Source organism: Empidonax traillii, unplaced genomic scaffold, assembly GCF_003031625.1.
Source record: "Empidonax traillii isolate 1590-97213 ecotype Southwest subspecies unplaced genomic scaffold, ASM303162v1 scaffold141:size962631, whole genome shotgun sequence".
Taxonomy (NCBI): Eukaryota; Metazoa; Chordata; class Aves; order Passeriformes; family Tyrannidae; genus Empidonax; species Empidonax traillii.
The window spans coordinates 474,174-492,734 of record NW_020955334.1 but is presented as its reverse complement, the minus strand read 5'-3'; the positions used below and the strand labels follow the sequence as shown (position 1 = coordinate 492,734).

General features: G+C 39.8%; 1 long non-coding RNA gene across 1 annotated transcript; it reads left to right on the top strand.

Annotated features, from left to right (window-relative positions):
* The first annotated feature begins 2,033 nt into the window (after nucleotides 1-2,033).
* Nucleotides 2,034-5,845, top strand: LOC114057668. Its single transcript, XR_003571278.1, has 3 exons — nucleotides 2,034-2,074; nucleotides 4,824-4,915; nucleotides 5,744-5,845. It is a non-coding gene; the product is annotated as an uncharacterized LOC114057668 (long non-coding RNA).
* Nucleotides 5,846-18,561: the final 12,716 nt, after the last annotated feature.

Below are 18,561 nucleotides of genomic sequence, written 5' to 3'. Positions count from 1 at the left end.
CTTTTGCCCAAGGGGGCAGGGAGGATGTTAGCATTTGTTGTTTCTTTCATGTCTCAACTCCATCTCTTTGGGGCATAAGTACACTGTCCCCTTTAACTATTTGGGGTATTATAGCCCAAGTCTGGGCTACCTACCAGAACAGACTCTGGTGATGTTGCAGCACAAACAGCAGGTACCAGCATAGGTGTGCTATGATTTACTCATTACCTAATCTTAGAATCATAGGATTTTTTAGGCTGGTAAAAAGACCCTTAAGATCATAGAGTCCAACCATTAACTCAGCATTGCCAAGTCCACAGCTAAACTGTGTCCCTAAGGGCCACATCCACACATCTTTTAAGTACCTCCAGGGTTCATGACTCCATTGTTAGTGACTCCTCCAGTCAGCATCAAGAAAGGGACTGACCTCCAAGGCCTGAGGTGTGAATCTTTTGTGGGTCTGTAGGGGGCTGTTGGAGCCAGGAGTACTTGTGGGGTTAATTTTGCAAGGGTTTCTCTTTCTAGGCCATGGGAATACAAGCCCAGCTGCAAAACATGTCTGAAGGAGTCAGAAAGTGATGCAACTTTCCCTCTGTTCCGTGGATCTGGAGCATGAGCATAAACCAGCTCCTCTGTTTCCACAGAGCACTACTCTGATCCCATATAGCCAAGCTCATGCTTGGCAAGGAGGGGACAACTCAAACCTTTTTGCATCTGGAAAAACACCATCCTGCTCTCCACGCACGGGAGGAAGTAAGGGGAAATAACAATCTGCTCCTCACTATCAGTTAGCCCTTATAAACAGCAGCCTGGATGACAAACTTCTCCAGGTCTTTCGTCATAGTTGTCAACCAAGAAAAGACAAATGTCCTGCTGCTGAGATCCTGAGGAGCTTTGCCTGGAGAGGATGAACATGTTACCTCTTGGGTTTGCCTTCCTCAAAGAGAAAAATATGTGGTGCTGGTTGGGGGAGCAGCCAGATCTGGAAAACCATGTGCTGGTTTTGGCTCACTGAAGAAAGCCAGCATCTGGTTCAGCTCTGTTTCAAAATTAAAATTTCTTAAATGGAGCCAAATATTTCAATAATACTTATAATTTTGTTTCCTGAATATTAACTATGGTATATGGTAAAATGACTGCTGTACCTGCAATAAAGGCCTTTTAGGGCTTGTGAGCTGCTCAGTCTCTCTCTCAGCGTTTACACAGTTATGCAAGCCAACTATTCACTGCATGGCACACAGTTTCAGCTACACATTCATTGCTCAATTAAAAGTACTGCTTTTAAAAGAGCAATAGGTTCTGGTTTGTGTTGTTTTTTTTTTAGTAACTGCCATAGTAACCTCCATACTAAAATGCTGAGTGCTAAGAAGTAATAAAAATTTATGAAATGCATGCAAATTCAATAAAATATTAGTTAAAAATTCATGATATGGTATGTCATTTTGTGTCAGGATGCACACAAACACTGTTCAGAGGTATTCGGGGGCTGGGAGAAAATAACTCTAACATACTTTGTGGAGACAATATTCAATGCCAGTTTCCACTAATTATCTGGCATTCTCTTTTTTTCAAGTGGGTGGGAGCTTTGTGAAAACTTTTCAGGCTTCTCTCATGAACACACTAAGTTTGAAGCTACCTGAATTTCTCTGAAGGGTGTGGTACGTGTGTAGTGTTTGGAAAGCGAATAGAAGACTCAGTGGGATCCTGGTGTTTATCTCACAGAGGGCATGTCAGGCAATCATCTCCAGAACATCTCCAAGATCCCCTTTCCCTCGGCAGTGCCAGAAAAGTATGGTTAGCCTAAGTGATCCTGATAATAAGACCAGGTCTCAAAGCAGTTTACCTCAGAACAAGGAAATTTTGTGATTTTGCCACTTACAAATCAGAAACTGAGAGGCGCACAGGTCAGATTTATTTTTTTTTTTAAATATGGAACTATGAAATAAAAATCCAATGGTTAGGTTGACTACTTTCATACCTCTCTAAATCACCTGTGGTGCAGCGTGATGGCAGGCCTTTCACTCCTCAGAGATCATCCTAGGCACAGGGCTGTTGATGGCAACAACAGAAAATAGAGGAGGGAAGTTCCTACCAGGTTTGTCTCCAGAGAGGATTGTCCTGGCTGAAGCCCCCAGCTTCAGAAGTAACATCCCATGGCAGAAGCCCATAGGGAGGCAGATGTCTCTCACTGGCTGTGAAGAAATGCCCTCACCGAACAGCAGCTCTGCCACACCTTCCTTCCCCAAATTTACCTCTCACTAGCTTGGGCAATGCTCTTCTAAATTTTCTGAGTTCTCTGACTCCCATTCATAGGTTCCTTGTTGTCCCAACTCCTCTCAACCATCCGTGGGTGGTTTATCCAGGTGGCTGATAAACCATGGATGTTGGGATGCAGAACCTGCTCAGATCTAGCCAAGTTTATCGACTCTTCTGTAGTATTGCTCTGCTGCTGTTTGGGCCAGCTGGGATTCAAGAAAGGAGCAAGTCACCTCTGTACCAGGGTAAGACCAACTTTAGGTACCTGGATATGCATGGAGCCAGACAGGCTCACCCTGCTTTGCCTTCCCTGCTGTGGGGACAAGTGGGGTGCAATTGGATGGGCATACACAGGCTTTCCTGCATGGAAATAGGATCATGCCTGAGACAAGCTGCTCTGAGACTGGCTGGTCCAAGCGAATCCTGAGGAGCTACTGGGATGTCTTGGTGCTGGGATCCCAGTGCTTTTTGCTGTGCCTGCGTTGATTTTGTTCACCATGCACTTACATTTGCAAATCCTGCATGCACTGACCAAAGCTGCAGAGCAAATCTGTGGCACAGCCTGAATTCAGGTCATCTGCCCCACTGCCTGAGTAAAATGGGTGAGAATCTCACACAGCATCTGGGAGCTCTGTGGGGCTCCCCATAGGGTGCACTGGCATGGGATTCAGCTGGAAGTGTTGCTGTTGCTATATTGTAAATATAATTTGAAAATTTTAGGAAAAAATTATTTTTAACTCTCATTTGCTCTCAGTTCTCCCATTTCCTATATTTTATTTCTCTTTAAAGGACAGGAAACGTACATTGATCCCAGAGCAAAATACCAATTTAAACTATCAGACTCAGACATGCAGGCCGGAGCAGATGCTGACTACTCATAGAGCAATTGCATCTGGATACATTTAATATTATGTCCTCACATTTTTACGCTCAGTTTTTACGCTTGTCAGCAGGTTACTTATTTCCCAAATGTGGTATTTCTGGATTGGACCTGACAGTCGTGGCACAGTGCATGAAATCTACTTTGGGAGCATGGGGTGCTCAAGCCATGTGACCCACAAGTTAGCTTCATGGGGTGATACAAGAAAAAAAATATACACAAAATACAGGTATTTAACACCACACAGCCAGGGAAAGCATAGGTCTGTTTTTATCAATGAGTGTCTGGGCTGCCTTGTGTCAGGATAGCTTAGAAATTTTCTATTTCACCTCTGTGCCCAATGGTGACCTCAGTGTTTTCAAGAAGAACAGAACAAATAGCTGATAAAAAAAGGAGTTAAAGTAGCCTTACTGAACAAATAAATTGGCAAGTGTATCTAATAATTGCATGGGTTCAGCATTTTTCTGCGATAAATGAGTAAACTTTAAATGTATCTCTGAGATGTGCTATCACAGGCATTGCCATGGGCAAGTTTTATCCAATGATGAAACAGCAAGGCCTTGTGAGATAAAGATGATAGAAGGGGTACTATCAGGTGGCAGCTGGGTAATTACAACTCTCTATTTGGGCTCTGTAGTGATGCTGCATGTGATAAGTGGAGAATAATGAAGAAAAAGGAGTAGTGATAATACAGGAGCTAAATGGTAGAAAATAGCCTATCATAGCCCACAGCCCTCTGAGTGCCTATGGGGACTTTGAACTATCTTCTTCAGTTTTCAACCACAGAAAAAATACTCTCTCTTTCTTCTTCCTTTGCTAAATTTATGTCTGGTGGGACAAAAGGGAAAACTGAAAGGAAATCAAGGGTATGTGAAGAGAATATGACCTTTGCAAATAACACTGAAGGTCACTGTGTAATTATTCTAAAATAAAAGTATCCTGTAATCTTGTCTGTACCCACAAAAGATGTAAGACCATTTTTAATGTGATTCTGAACAATTTTGTTGGGGATCATGGTTTATGAAAGGTCAGCTAAAGTATTTCTAATTATATCTTGTCTAGCTCTTTGATCAGAAGAACACAAATGCCATTTGTTGTGATAGAGTCAAATTCTGATTAAAGAGAAAAACTGTCAAAAGACAAACTCATCACATGTAAACAAAAAATGCTATTTCCTGAGCAAAGATTGGCTTTTGTAGCTTTAAAACAAAAAAACAAAACAAAAACAAAAACCCCACAGGAGGAGAAAATACCCCGGAGCTGCTCACTGAAACTTTTACCCCAGTTTGTTCCTTTTTTATTTTTTCCCTACAGATAGTAATACCTACTACGGCTCCTGTTGAGCTTGGCACAATTTGCTAGCTATCTGAGTAACTCTCTGTAATTTTTTTATTCCCCTAGGTAAGACAATAACTCCGTGACACATCTTTCACTTAGGAGTCAGATACCCTAAATGCCAGTTACACTGGATGTGTCTTAACGTGGATATGATTTCGTGTGGATGTGATTTAGTTTATAAATCATACCATTATACAAGAGGGAGCTCTATGTAAAATATCTGCTACTTAAAAATAAGAATGATATTGTTTTGCCTTTTTTTTTTTTTTTTTTTTTTTTTTTTTTTTTTTTTTTTTAATACTTACCTAAACAGCTGAGTAAGAAGTGTATTGGGCATCATTCATGTATGTTCATGTCCTTTTTTTCTTAGGACACTGATTCTGCTTTACCACAGATCCAGTGTAATGGGGCACCTCACTACACAGAAGGTGATGTTGCATCAGCACACTGGCAGGATGCAGAGTGAGTCTCTGAGGAGCAGGAAGATTCAAAATGAGACTTTTTTTGGTATAGAAAACTGCGATGTTTATTAATCTAAACATTAGTGAGACTAGTAGTGAAAGCAAGGAAATTTTATATAGTGCCTGGATTTGGGAGAGTTGTAGTTTGTTGGTAAAACTGAGAAAAATCTTACTCAGTTTTATGGGGAAAAAATGAACTGAACTCTTGTTCTTATCATGACAGAACCTGACTGGAGCATTTATACATTTATACAAAAGCATTTATACATTACAGAAATAAATGACATGCAATAAAATATTTACAGCTGAACAGAATGATGAAACGCCACAACTGAATAAACAAGGAAATCCACATACAAGTGTTAAAAAAAAAGCTTTTTTAGAGTATATACCTGATTGCAATTACTTCTATTACATTATTAAATCATAACATCTGTTACAAATTTTAAGAAGTTCAGATTGTTACTATGTTTGGTGAGGCACTGAGATAACTCACACCAAGCCCAACCCTTCCTTTGATTTAAGATAAAGATCCTGGTAAAAAATAGATCACAAATCAGAAGTTCATGGTGGGAAGAATTATTAGGCCATCTTAGCAAAAGTAGTTTCTCATTACTGACTGACTCCTACTGCCTTGGAGTAAGGGAATTTTGTTCATATGCAAGCCACTTAGTACTTTGGCCATGTATGTTAAATGCAACTGTGACCACATGACTCTGCAGTGGTACCCAAATGGTGAGGTTCTCTAGGATGGGACTCAACTCACCTACTTTTACACACCTAAAAATTCATCATCTAAGTCTGAGTCAGCCACGCTGCTTTTTTTTAGACAATGGGGAGAAACTGGAACTTTAAAGAAAATTAAGTGACCTGTGTCAGACATCCACCTTAAGGAGGGATCAATTACCCTCTGGAAATACCTGTTTCTCCTGATGGAATACCCAGGGAGCCTGAGGTGACTGGCTTAGACATTTTACTTTTAGATAACTGAAGACAGGTAAAATGAATTTCATCTTGCCTTTAAAGGAGATTTGTGTCCAGTGAGATCAAAACAGATCTCTATATTTGGACATTTCTTTCATTTTAAATCATGCTAAGTGCTTTCCAAACCACAGGGATGAGTAACACTGTCATTCATCTTAGTCAGTTTGGCTTGCATTTCCCTCATTTTTGTCTGCACAAAGCTTACACAGAGGTTTTCAGGTGGCCGTGATGACTCAGGTGGTCCTCTGCTCCTTCTCCTAAACCCCATCCTCCGCTGATCATTTGTGTGGTCACACAGTGAAGCAGACCAGGACAGTGACCTGGCTGAAAATTGAGTAAGGAAAAAAACGTGGTTCTCTGTTCTGGCTGAAATGACCATACAATTGTGTTTGAAGTATGGAAGAAATACCAGAAAAGCAGTATTAGGGCTAGAGACTGCTTCCAAACAGCCTCCATTATTTGCCTTTCTGTCATCCATTTTTCTGGAGTCAACATTACAATCCTTACGAAGGCTTCATCATCTTGCCTGGATCCCCATAGTTTTCTCCTCATCACCCACACTGCTTTTCCTCTCTTGTCTATCCAGTAAAAACAATCCCTTAGGGTGATGTCCCTCACTCTATGCCTTCTGTAAGCTATCCTCTCACTTTGGGGGGCAGCAGAAAATAACTACAGAGGAATCAATGGTTGTTTGCCAGTCCTATGGTTCAGGCAGATATTTGTTGGCAAGATCCATCACTTCCCAAAACTGAAGATTCACAACTTTTTCTTTGCTTGTGATGATGATGCAGTTACTGTCTCTGCACTCACTCTGGCCATTTTGCTCTCCCATTGCCCTTCAGTAACCAGATCAAGTTCACAGTTCATAAACAAGTCTGTAAGCAAAAATGAGGGATCAAGCAGTGGCTGGGAGGAAAGAGAAGGATGGGAACTCCTTAAATGGATATACTAACTGCAGAATATATACTATCTGGCCCTGAAAATCCAGAGGTTTAAAGGAAAAACTGTCACATGGATTGAAGTTTGTATTGGTTAGGGAAACTCTTTGAGTAACCAGTTTTGAGGCTTAATATCAAATTGGGGCCCTGACATTGTTTGTTGAAATGGTATACAGAGCAAAACTTGGCACTTTCTTGACCTAGAAAGAAATTAGCATTTTATTTCAAATCAAAACTGCACTTACAAAGTGGATTTCCTAGCTGTCTTCACTCGTTGGATGGTGGTTCACTTGGTTCACATCACACATTGGCATTCATCAGCTGTATTCCTGTTGGGAAAAACCAGGAGGTGTTCTCCAGAAGTGCGCAGAAGTGTTCCCACTTCTTAGAGGCATTCAGTCCCAGGACTTGTGCTGCAGCTAATCCAGAATCACTGTCTCTGAAATGCACAGCGTGGATATGGGGTCCTCAAATCCAACTGTTTTACCCTATCAGACTGCTCCTACTGGTTCAAATTACTTTGCTATCAGAGATGTATCTTATTATTACCCAAAGTGATAAAAATAATTTCTCTGTTTCAAATTTGCCCTCCTGCCAAGACCTCAAAACAAAGTCAGAAACCAACTGCCCCTTTGTGGAGAGAAACTGACAGCAGAACCAGCTTTCGAGGCAGACAACCAAGACCCGCTAACAAGTTTTGTCTTTGTGGTCCCGATATGATCCCTGTCAAAAATCAGAAGTTTTCCCATGGCTGTTTGCAGTCTTAGACTGCTCTCTTACTCGCTGATTTCTAGCACCTTAGTTCATAAAATGTACATCCATGATACATCACTTTTATATCTGCATATAGCAGTTTATAGGTATGAAATCCTGTGCCTATACACTTGCTCTTTCCTGCTTCCTGACTTCTTTTCTTACCAGTCTCCTTTTACCTCCTGAAATTGCAAGACCTATCTCAGGGAAATGAAGCCAGAAATTTTCATAATTTTGAAGTGTATTCACACAGACAGGGAATAATCTGTTCTTCATGTCCCTGGTAGATAGGACAAGAATTGATGAGCTTAAATTTCTGCAAAGGGGATTTAGGATAGTCATTAGGAAAAACTTTCTCGTTAAGCCTTGGAACAGATTGCCTAGGGAAGATGAAGGATCTCTATCACTGGTGTTTTTTTCAAGAATAGGTTAGACAAGTGTCTGTCAGGAATATCACAGTTTATATTGCCTTGAGGGGGCAGAGTGAGTAGATGTCCTCTCAAAGCCCCTTCCAGCCTCTTTTTCCTGTGATCTTCCAAGGTATTGCGAATGCCTTGGAAGTGCATCTCAGTATTTCTAATACAATGTTTATCCAAGAATGAGATTTGAAAATTTCTAATCCTTCAGGACTACGGATCACTTAGAAGTATGTGTCTTATCCATTGGTGCTTGACACTAGTGCAGACACTGGTGGTCAACTACTGACTTCGTTTGGAACACTGTCTATAACATTTTGTCTTATTCCCAATTTTCCTCATGAAGTGTCATCTGTATTTGTAAATCAGACATATCATTGAACCTGGATTTCAAATGTTAGTCAAGATGAAAAACCTGTTGACAACACTATTAAGACCAACTAGCTTACTTATACCGCCAAGTTTTGAAACCTTCCTTTTGGTCAACAGAAATACCTTGTCAGCCAGTGGATCCCTAAAACTAATGAACTTGAAATATCAAAACATATTTTCCAATTAAATACTGAAGAGTACTGGGTGACATAAGGATTTTACACCTGAGATGATCACGCTAACTGCAGACAGAATGATGTTCATCAACAACACAAAGCCCTGTAACACCATAAAAACCAGATGTGTTTGGTTTTGTACATTGATGTTGTGTCAGGATACAGTGGTCTCCTTTTATTAATTTCTGGTTGTTGGTGCAACAGGGTTCTTCCTTCGTACTTCTCCCTCCCTCTTATTTCCTTCCTGACTACCATTCCTTGACTGACTATTTGGTCTTACACGAGTTCGTGCCCAGGAACTCAACAGCAGTCTGGTTTGGGAGGTGAGAAAAGCTGTCCAAAGCTGCCTGCTGAGAATGCAGTGTAGTGCTGGAACTACAGAGGTGCATGGCACTCCCACACAGCACTAATGGAGCAGTTAACCAAAAGCCACCATCCATGTTTTGTGTCCAACTCTGACACCTCACTGAATTCATGGGTTTCTCCCAAGTCAAAGCTTCTGGTTACGCTACGCTGTGTGATAGGATAGGACTCAATGAGGAGAGCTGCTCTCCACATCTCTGAGAGATATCTCCTATCTTGTTTGAAAGCTGATATTACCCTCCAACTTTGCTGGAGCTATTTTAGTTAAGCTATAACAACTCAATTGGCTAAATCCTTACTAGTGATATGTAGTTAGAGATCACCCAGAGCTGATACTGGAATTGCGGATCTTGTCCTTAAGAAACTTTAAGATCTTTTTTATTTTCTCAGAAATATCAATGGAAAATATAATAAAGCCAAGGATGGGTAGGGACTGATTTGTCAGCAATGACATCAATTCAAATGTGCATCAAAATGCGGTGGCCTGACAGAGATGAATGACAAAAAAAACAGCCCTCCCACAAAACCTCACATTCTTGCTGTACAACAGGCAATTATTTTGCTTAATCAAATTTTCAACTAAGCTGCCTACAGTGTCAGGAAGCCACAAAGTCATTTAATAGACAGCAGTTTGAATGGGCTGGAAAGGAAATATTTTAGCTGAACTGATCCTGATGGGATTTCCCAAGCTCAAGAAAATCTCACATTAAGGACATTGTGGGGAGGAAATAACCTGGCTTTAGAAGGACCAAATTTGCAATTTTTTTACCCCCTAGATTTGAAATCACGTGATATTGATTGTTTATGCAATGAACTCATTTTACATATTTACAAATACATAAAGCTTCTGTAATTGCTCTCTATAAATGGATTTCCTCTATTACATTAAGGTCCAAGTCTGAGGAACCTCTCTGATTCTGATTTTCTCAGAAATGTTCCTCTGTGTTGGACAGAAGGGAATAGACATGTCCATCACATGATATGGTAAAGAGTACTTGAATTATACATATTTTGGAAGTGTAGACATGAAAGCAAATGAATCATCTCACAAAAAAACTGCTTCCAAAATCCTGCACTGCAGTAGATATTCAGTCCAGGAACAATGATTCCGAGAGCAGTTCAGGTTTCTAAACATAAAGCCATTTTTAGTTCCTGTTTGCTATACTGCTCAGCCTCCAGCTCTGCCCTGTCAGACTGTGGACCTCCTGTAGGTCCTGCCTGCATCTGCCAGCCCCATGTAGACATTTTGCATACCTTCAGATGTTTACAGTGGTAGTAGATGCTTATATTTAGGCTTGTGAATTGCACCCCTCATTTGTATGTGCTCCAGTTTCCTATCTGTAAAATGACAAAATAAGCCTTGCTTTTTCCCATCTTCAGACAGTGCCAGCATTTGTGGAGCTGTCATGAGTATTGACAGGTCTGAGAATGCCAAAGACATTTCCAGTGCAAAAACCTCATGGATTAGGTTTAAATCTGTGCACAAAACTTATGAGATCCTTACAGGCAGCAGCCTTCTGCCTGTCTGCTTTTTGAGGGTGGCTAATTCCTTCCCCTGACACATTTTCATAGGCTGATCATGGGCCACATGGTCTGGCCCTGCACTCTGGCAAACCGCGACGACATCTCTTCTAGAGTAGCTGCAAACCCTCCGTTTGGAGGGCTTTTCCCTATTACATGTATGCACAGGAATGCCTGCAGCATGGCCTTAGCTAGAGCCTCTCATGATTCTGTAAGAGGACTAAATTCTACCACCTTCCACTCATTAATTGCTCAATGAAGAGATTTGTGTAGAATAACGTAGTTTGCCAGTAATACAAAGCTACTTGACATCCAAACAAAAATTCTGCTAACAGACTATTTTCTTGTTCTGTAAAGATTTTCAATGAGGTATCTGTCATTTTAAAAAGTCAATCTTTTCCTTATTTAAAGGTATTAAGCAGTCCTTCATTCTGGTAACTGCTTTTCAGATGCTTCAGGCTCTCTGATCATCAGAGATCAAGAATATCACCTACTGTCCTTTGAAACTGGGATTTGCAACAGCCCATGGTAAATGGCCTGGAACAGGAAAACATTCCACAGATAATTTAACTGCACCGAATTATTTTGGAAAGTATTTATTTAAGAGGACTTTGCACTTCAGTAATAAATTCATTGATTTGATATAAAGTATTCATTTTCTGGTTGTATTATTTTATCATCTTAACTGTCTATTGAATTTTACTATTTCTTTCCCAGTGAATTAGTTCTGAAAACAAATGTATTTGGTACTCAATTTGAAAGGGTTTTATTGAATTTCTGATTGTGCTTTTCCCTCCAGCTGACTTCTGTTTAATCCTTTGGATTTAAATATTTCCCTAAGGAGGAACTGACCGCTAGGAAGGACTATAACATCAGGATACCTTCTACTCCATCCATTTTTAAACATTTCTCATGAGTAATTAGTTCAACCACTGTAGGACCCTGACAAGAATGTTCATATGCCTCCAACCCTGCTTTATTGCAATTATGGGTATTTACATTTCTTGGGCTAGCTGGAATCAAGGGGGCCAAAAGTAAATGTAACTATCATGAAATTGAGGAGCTGCTCCCAAATCTCATACTGGCCTGCTCAGTATTCTCAAATCAGTGGCCACCCATCAGAGGGAGCTTAGAAAGAGTTTCAAACCCTCTGCCTCAGACTTGCTAGTAAAGTATCGAGGAATTTATAAATGGTTTCATTTCTTTTAATACTTTGTCTTTGGAGAGTTCCCCAAGCCCAACGTATGAGAAATTTGAGGTACTGCAGAAAAAGGCATCAGCCACTCATCTCCTGACAGTAAGCACTAGGTAGTTTGGGTCTCACCTGAAGTTACTGAAGTCAAGAATATGACTCATATATGCCTACATGTGTTTCAATCACATCTCTAATTACAAAGCAGATAATCTCTGTTAGTATTCTCCGAGGAAAAGTTTGTCTACCTGCCAATCAGTCTGTAGATTAACCTTCCAGCTCTGTCATGAGCTTATCCTGAGGAATACCTCTACTACTCCATGACCTAAAAATGTTTATTGGTCTCAACATCATTGTCAAGTGAACCTGCCAACTCTGCAGTGAATGTATTGCAGTAGGATCACGCGGTAGTTTTAATAATATAGTGCATCTATATTTATATCTATCTTCTCAATTTTCCATCACTGTAGTCCTGGTATACATACTGTATGTACAGAGTAGCCCAGGTTACATCTATTCCTTCTGCAGGCGTAGTTGTAATAACTGATCTGTGAATAGGCTCCAGTCAAGGTCATTAGGGATGAGATAATCACCAGTACCTTCTCACATGCAGGCCTGGATGGAGAAAGAAGTCTTGACGCATGGGTTATGCTTGGTCAGCTTGGACGAAACTAGAGTATTCATCTTGTTTTTTACTGAAGTCAGACATGTCTGCAGCTCTGCAGTTCACTGCCTGGTTTTGTAAATGTGTATGTAGATGTTCTCAAGCAAAATCTCCTTAGTCATAAATCTTAAAACATCAAGTCATAACTAGGAGTTACTATTTGAGAGGTCTTCAGACATCAGACATCTAAATATATTTATATAGCTGAATACTAAGAATTTGTAAAAGATCATTTGTGTCATCACTGCTTTCAGATGAGCTGCACAGAGTGTGAGATGAGGCAGGCTAGATAAGCAGCTGAAATATGAAATTAATATGTAGAGATGAATTTGCATGAACAAACAGAAGCAAAATCTCTCATTCAACTTCAGCACTGGTTCTTCTGAGCAAATAGTTCTGAATGAGGAGTTTGTTCAAAATCAGAACCTCTGCGTGCTTCAGTGTCCTTCCCATTTTATTCAATGGAATCAAGAACTTCCTTAAAGGGACTAGCTGTATTGTGAGGGCTGACTGGTCAAAACTGATGGGGTGCTACAACACACACAGTGTTTACAGGAATTATCACATTTACAGCATAGAGTGTATATTGAATTTGAAGTGTGCTTGTGCAGCTAATTAGGAGAATAGCATGGGAAGAACTTAGACATGACCTGATATAGGAGATGGGAATTTAAGAGTTGATGGAGAATGCTATAATCAAAACCAACACACTCCATGATCCTAAGAAATATAATCTCACAGATACACATCCACACATACACATTTAGATTCTACTGCCAAAATGAACTATTAGATCATAGAATTTGATCTGCAGTATCTTAGACCTATTACTTCATCATCCAATTAATTCTGTATGGAGCCCAATAACTTCTATTTGATGAAAGGATAATTTGCGTTTGACTAATGCATAACTTCTAGAGAATATCTAGTCTTGATCTTACAATAGGAGAAGACAGAAAATCTATTGCATGGTAGTTAGTTTGAATGGTCAATCCCTCTCACTGCTTAAAAAAAAAAAAAGTATCTAACTTCTGTCCTGAATTGGCTTAGTTTAAGATTCCAACCAGTTTCATTCTCCATTAAATTCAAGATCACTTCAGTGCTCAGTGTTTTCTCTCAGGAAAGGGATTTATATACTCCAATCAAAACCCTCCACAGTTCTCTTTCTGATAAGATTTAAAAAAAAAAAAAAATTCCAGTTCTTAAATCACTTATTGCATTTTTTCAGAACCCTCTCCATCTTTTCAACAGTTTCTGAAAAAACACCAAAACCGAATCCCATATCCTAGCTGTTGTCTTGGCAGAACAACATCTGCAAAAGCACTACCACCATGAGGTTGTGTCCCTCATGGCATAGCAATGCATTGGGAGGAGTTGCTGAGTTCCTAGTCTGCTAAGATCACACTTTTTAGGACACTATCAACTTCTTTTTTTTTTTTTTTTTTTTTTTTTTTTTTTTTTTTTTTTTTTTTTTTTTTTTTTTTTTTTTTTTTTTTTTTTTTTAACTTGGCTTATATTTGGCAAAACAAAAGAAACAGCTCCTTTTCCTGAGGTATTTGTTTTCTTGTTCTGAGCATTCTGCTTCCTCAGTCTTCCAGCAGCCTACCTACAGTGTGTCATGGGGCTTCTTAGGCCCACTCTTTCCTGTATTGTCACTCGACAGAGCAGTTTGGATTCTCCTTATTAATGCCATTCCCAGGTACCACAGGGCTCTACTTGGCTAAGGGTTTTCTACTTTATCTGGAAGGAGTCCCCACTCCCAGGCTTGGTTGTTTCTCCTGGATATACCCTGACTGTACGTCATGTGAGCCTGCACACATACCAATACTCTTCTGCTGCCATCTCTCTGGTTTCTGTCCCGAGAGATCAGCTGCCCTTATTGGAACAGTCCTGCATCTATGCTGAGTCTGTGCCAGACCATCATCCCAAAGAGCAAGCTGTGCACATCAGAAGGCAAAGACAGCTCTTTTCTGTCTAGGTTGCCCCAACACACGTAAGTTAGAAAGCAGTATATTTCAAGATATGATGTCTGCTACATAAAACCCCTTAAAAAAAAAAAACAAACAACACCACAAACCAAAAACAATCAAACAAACAAACAAAAACCAAACAAAACAAAAAAACCCCAACAAAACAAAACCATAAAACCAATACCCAGTCTTGGAAGTCACACTGAGGAGAGAGAAGGAGGCAAGAGTGAAATGGAGGAGTGAATATGGCATTGAATTATCTTGAGGCTTACAAATCAGCAAAGAGAAAATGCCTGAAGTAGAAACTGGCAGCTGAAATCTGTACTAGGAATAACAAACTATTGACAAGCCAGAGAGAAGAATTATATGAGGAACAGAGGTCACTGTTAGCCAAGGGGAGACATGAGAGATGCTAAAGGGAAGAATTATAGTTGTTCTGAGGAGGGGGAGCATAGACAATCGAACGCACGAAGACTGCCAACAGTAGAGGCTGGGAACAGAGACGACAGTCTGGCCATACGGACTATTCCCACTGTTCTCAGCTTACAGTAGTGAATCCCTAGGGAGGAAGAGTTTATAAGTCCCTCAATTCAGAAAATTCTACATCCACCTCTAAGCCTACCTATGACTCAGGTAGTAATTGCTCTAATATCAAGCTTAATTGCTCTAATATCAAACCTTTTGTTTGCTACTAAACAAAAAGTAGCAGCCATCTCAAGGCATTTTTCAGTGGGAAGTTATTTTAAGTGGTAGCTGATGCCAACCTGAGCTGTACTCACCCCTCATATATTTCTAAACTCAGTGTTAAGGAGAATTTGAGGCAAATGGGGGGGATTCACCAAGGAAATACCGTATTTGACAACTAAATTTTGTTTTCACAACTAGCCACTGTGGTTCCTTAGAACAATAGGTACTGTATTGCTTTAGCCAGAGAAGCAGGTCAATACTCGACTATTGCACTGCTCAGTCTAGGCAAGAAATTTAGTTATAGCATTGGGAGAGAAAGATGGTGAAAGTCAAAAATCATTGTCAAAGGCAGTAGGTCACTGTGTTAAGAAAGAGAGAATCTTGGTTAACAAAGTGGTAACATTTTATAAGCTCACAGAAACTCACAATACTGGTCAAATGCCAGGAATCAGATGCAAAGCAGATTAAAGAATGGACTGGCTCACCAGCTGAAAGTTGAACAAATGCAGAAGGTTTCATTTTGGATCAATGATCTCCAAAGCAGGCTAAAGTCTGATGGAGAGGGAGTACCAATACACCCGCTTGTGTTCCTAGTGCCAAGAGGGCACCACTAGCTGCTGATGCTCATCTCTGGCAGGGGGAAAGAAAAGCTGCACGAGGAACAAAACTTTTTGTTGTTTTGTTTTCTGAAAACCCACAGTGTCATAGTGTCTCTAAAGTACCAGATGATTATCAAAAGTTTAAGATACATGCAATTTGTCTCCTTGGAGTACTTCACAATATTAGGTGAATTTAGGTTTCAGACTGCTGAGTGCTAAATTACTCATCACAAACAAAAGTTGTACTGCAGGATAGGTGTTGATAATAATGCCTGATAGCTGTGCATAATGTTTCGTTTGGCAGAAGGCAGTCTGACTACTACAGGAAGCAATTGGCCAGAGGATCTTGTTGAGGCATAAATAGTCAAAAAGCAAAAATTGTACGAGTGAAAAACTTGCACAGAGAAATGTGAAGCTCTGTTTATTAATTCCTTACCAAATAAATAAATTTTTAAAAAGAGCTTTTCCCTTACTTGTGGATTTGTCTCCTATGCAATGCAAAGAGAAATATGAAAGACTGAATAGAGACTCTAAAGATAGACTCTGAAGAGAGATGAATATTTGCATGAAAAACAGTTGTGCTGTTGGAAGTTTTTGCCCTGTGGTCTTCAGAAGATAAATGAGAATGTATGTGGGTGAACAACTTCTCATTAAGGTAAAATGTGAAATAAACTGTGAATACAGAACAGAATGGAAGAGGTAAAAATCATAAAAACATTCAAGGGAGTATACCCAATCCTAAAGTGAAAAAAACCCAGGATGTCTTTCTGATCATGAAGGCACCAACACGACATGATTAGTGGGACAAGGGACCAAGAAAACAAACATCTTATGAAAAGTGTTTTCCAGTACACAAAGAAGTTCCCATCAGAGGCCAAGGTGAAAAAGACCCTTCCCCTACCTTTGTTCAGTTACTGGTCTAAAGTTCCCTTTCCCTTAAAACTCAGATCAAAAGAAGAGCTGGATATTCTGTTCTCTTTGGGAATCAGTGCTTATAGAAGAAAATATATGAGACATTTTGCTGTGTAGGGAGCCAAAAGAATTAAAGAAATATGCATAACATGGCTGTTTCCTACTGTCAACAAAGGGAGAAACTCTGTGAGAGGTGGCTGATGCCAGACATTTTTCAACGCTTGATATGTCAGCAAGGTTCTGGCAGGTGTCCTCAGGAAAACAGAGCACTCGTCTGAGCACGTTCAATATCCCCTTGGGAAACACTGTTTTCCTCTGTGAAGCACTGGGTGCATTTTTACTAAAAAATACAGCTTTTTTCATAGTAGATAGACCTCTGAGATTTATCCATTGGAGATCCCGACGTAAAAAAAAAAAAAAAAAGGAAAAAAAAAGGTAAAAAAGAAAGAACACAGCTTTGACACTCTGAGAAGCTTTAGGGAAATTCAGCTCTTCTGCACTAAATTTCAGCAAAACGTAGACTCTGTGGAAGGGATATTACCTACTGCAGCTGGTCAGAGTATGGCATAGGCTATCACATCACCTGTCACTGGAGAGAGAGGGACACAAGGACTGGACTGTGAAGGGAACAACTAGGTGGTGTAGATGCATGACTAGCACTTGAGGAGCAATAGCATGCAAAGACAGGCAGGGGACATAGAATACAAGTCATGGTAAAGAGAAACTGAAAAAATAAAATTAATCTGTGTTCTGGAGTAAAAACCTCTGAGGGTGAGCTCAAATTAGCTGGTGTACAGATGCTTTCAGGTAGGCCTGGACACAGATCTCCTACACCATCATAACCAAGACTTGGGTTTATGCATTCCACTTGCTAGCAAGTGGAGTGTTAATTTACTCAAGAAAAGCAAGAGGAGAATTAGTCCTAGAGTGTGAATGTTCAAAAGTTCCATGTTTTTACATATGAGAGGTCAAGCTTAACCTAAATTACCATAAACCACTTTTTGCCACTGCCAAATAGGACCTGTCAATTTTCCCATTTCCATGCATTAGAACAGAGATCATTTTTGCAGGTGCAAATGTATCACTTGCACATTAAATATGAATGGGGAGATATTTAATTGTTCAGCCATAATCTTTATGACATCTGACAAAAAGGCAGGAGAGGAAAGTCTATACTACCTTGAGTGCTTGAAAACCTAAGTTTTTCCACAGAAAACCCCTGAATGTTTTTGGTTTAGTTGAAAGTTAATTAATTAATCTTAATTAATTACATGAATTTGTTATGACAATTAATTAAATGAATTTGTTATGACCAGACACACAGACACAGCCCTTATTTTCAATGCAAGAATGACCTCTAAGAACTGTCAAAACTTAGTGTCCATAAGTACAAGTAATCTGCAGGGAAGTTCAAGTTCAGACATGCAACTGGTGGTGCCACCTGTCTAAACCTAACAAACATCTGAAAACAGCACATCACATGAAAGAAATAAAATGATGGGATCATACTCTGTTCTGCATTTTGGACTGTTAGGTACCAGGACAGCACAAGAGAAGACATGCCTGTCTTCTGGGAACACCTGAAGTTAGTAGAAAAAATAAAATAAAGCACAGGCATGTTTAGCGAGAACCGTCAGAGTACACATCTGACTGCAGATACAGAAAGGGAAAAATTAAAAAAAACAAAGTCAGTCAAGGTCATGGTCCTGGGACTCTTCATGAAAGTGACAGTGGAATTATTTATGCTCAAACACATTACGAGCCCTGAGGTCAGATCAGGTATCCTAGTGTAGGTGGAATTCAGAGACGTTGGAGGGTGCTGAATTGTGAATTTTTCCCAGACAAGTCCGAAATTGGAAACAGCTGCATCATCTTGATATCTCTGATTCCTAAATATAAAAAGTTTGGGGCAGATGACCTTTTTCCACCGTTCAGTAACACAGGGAAGACTGCATACAATGATGTCGAAGAGACTCACATTCTGAGCTATTTAATACACTTGTCATAAGTATTTTGAATTCTGATGTTTATTGCTAATTTCTGGTGGCTTTATGCTTAATTAGGAAAGCAAAATGAGTGAATTTTATCTCCAGGAAGGTG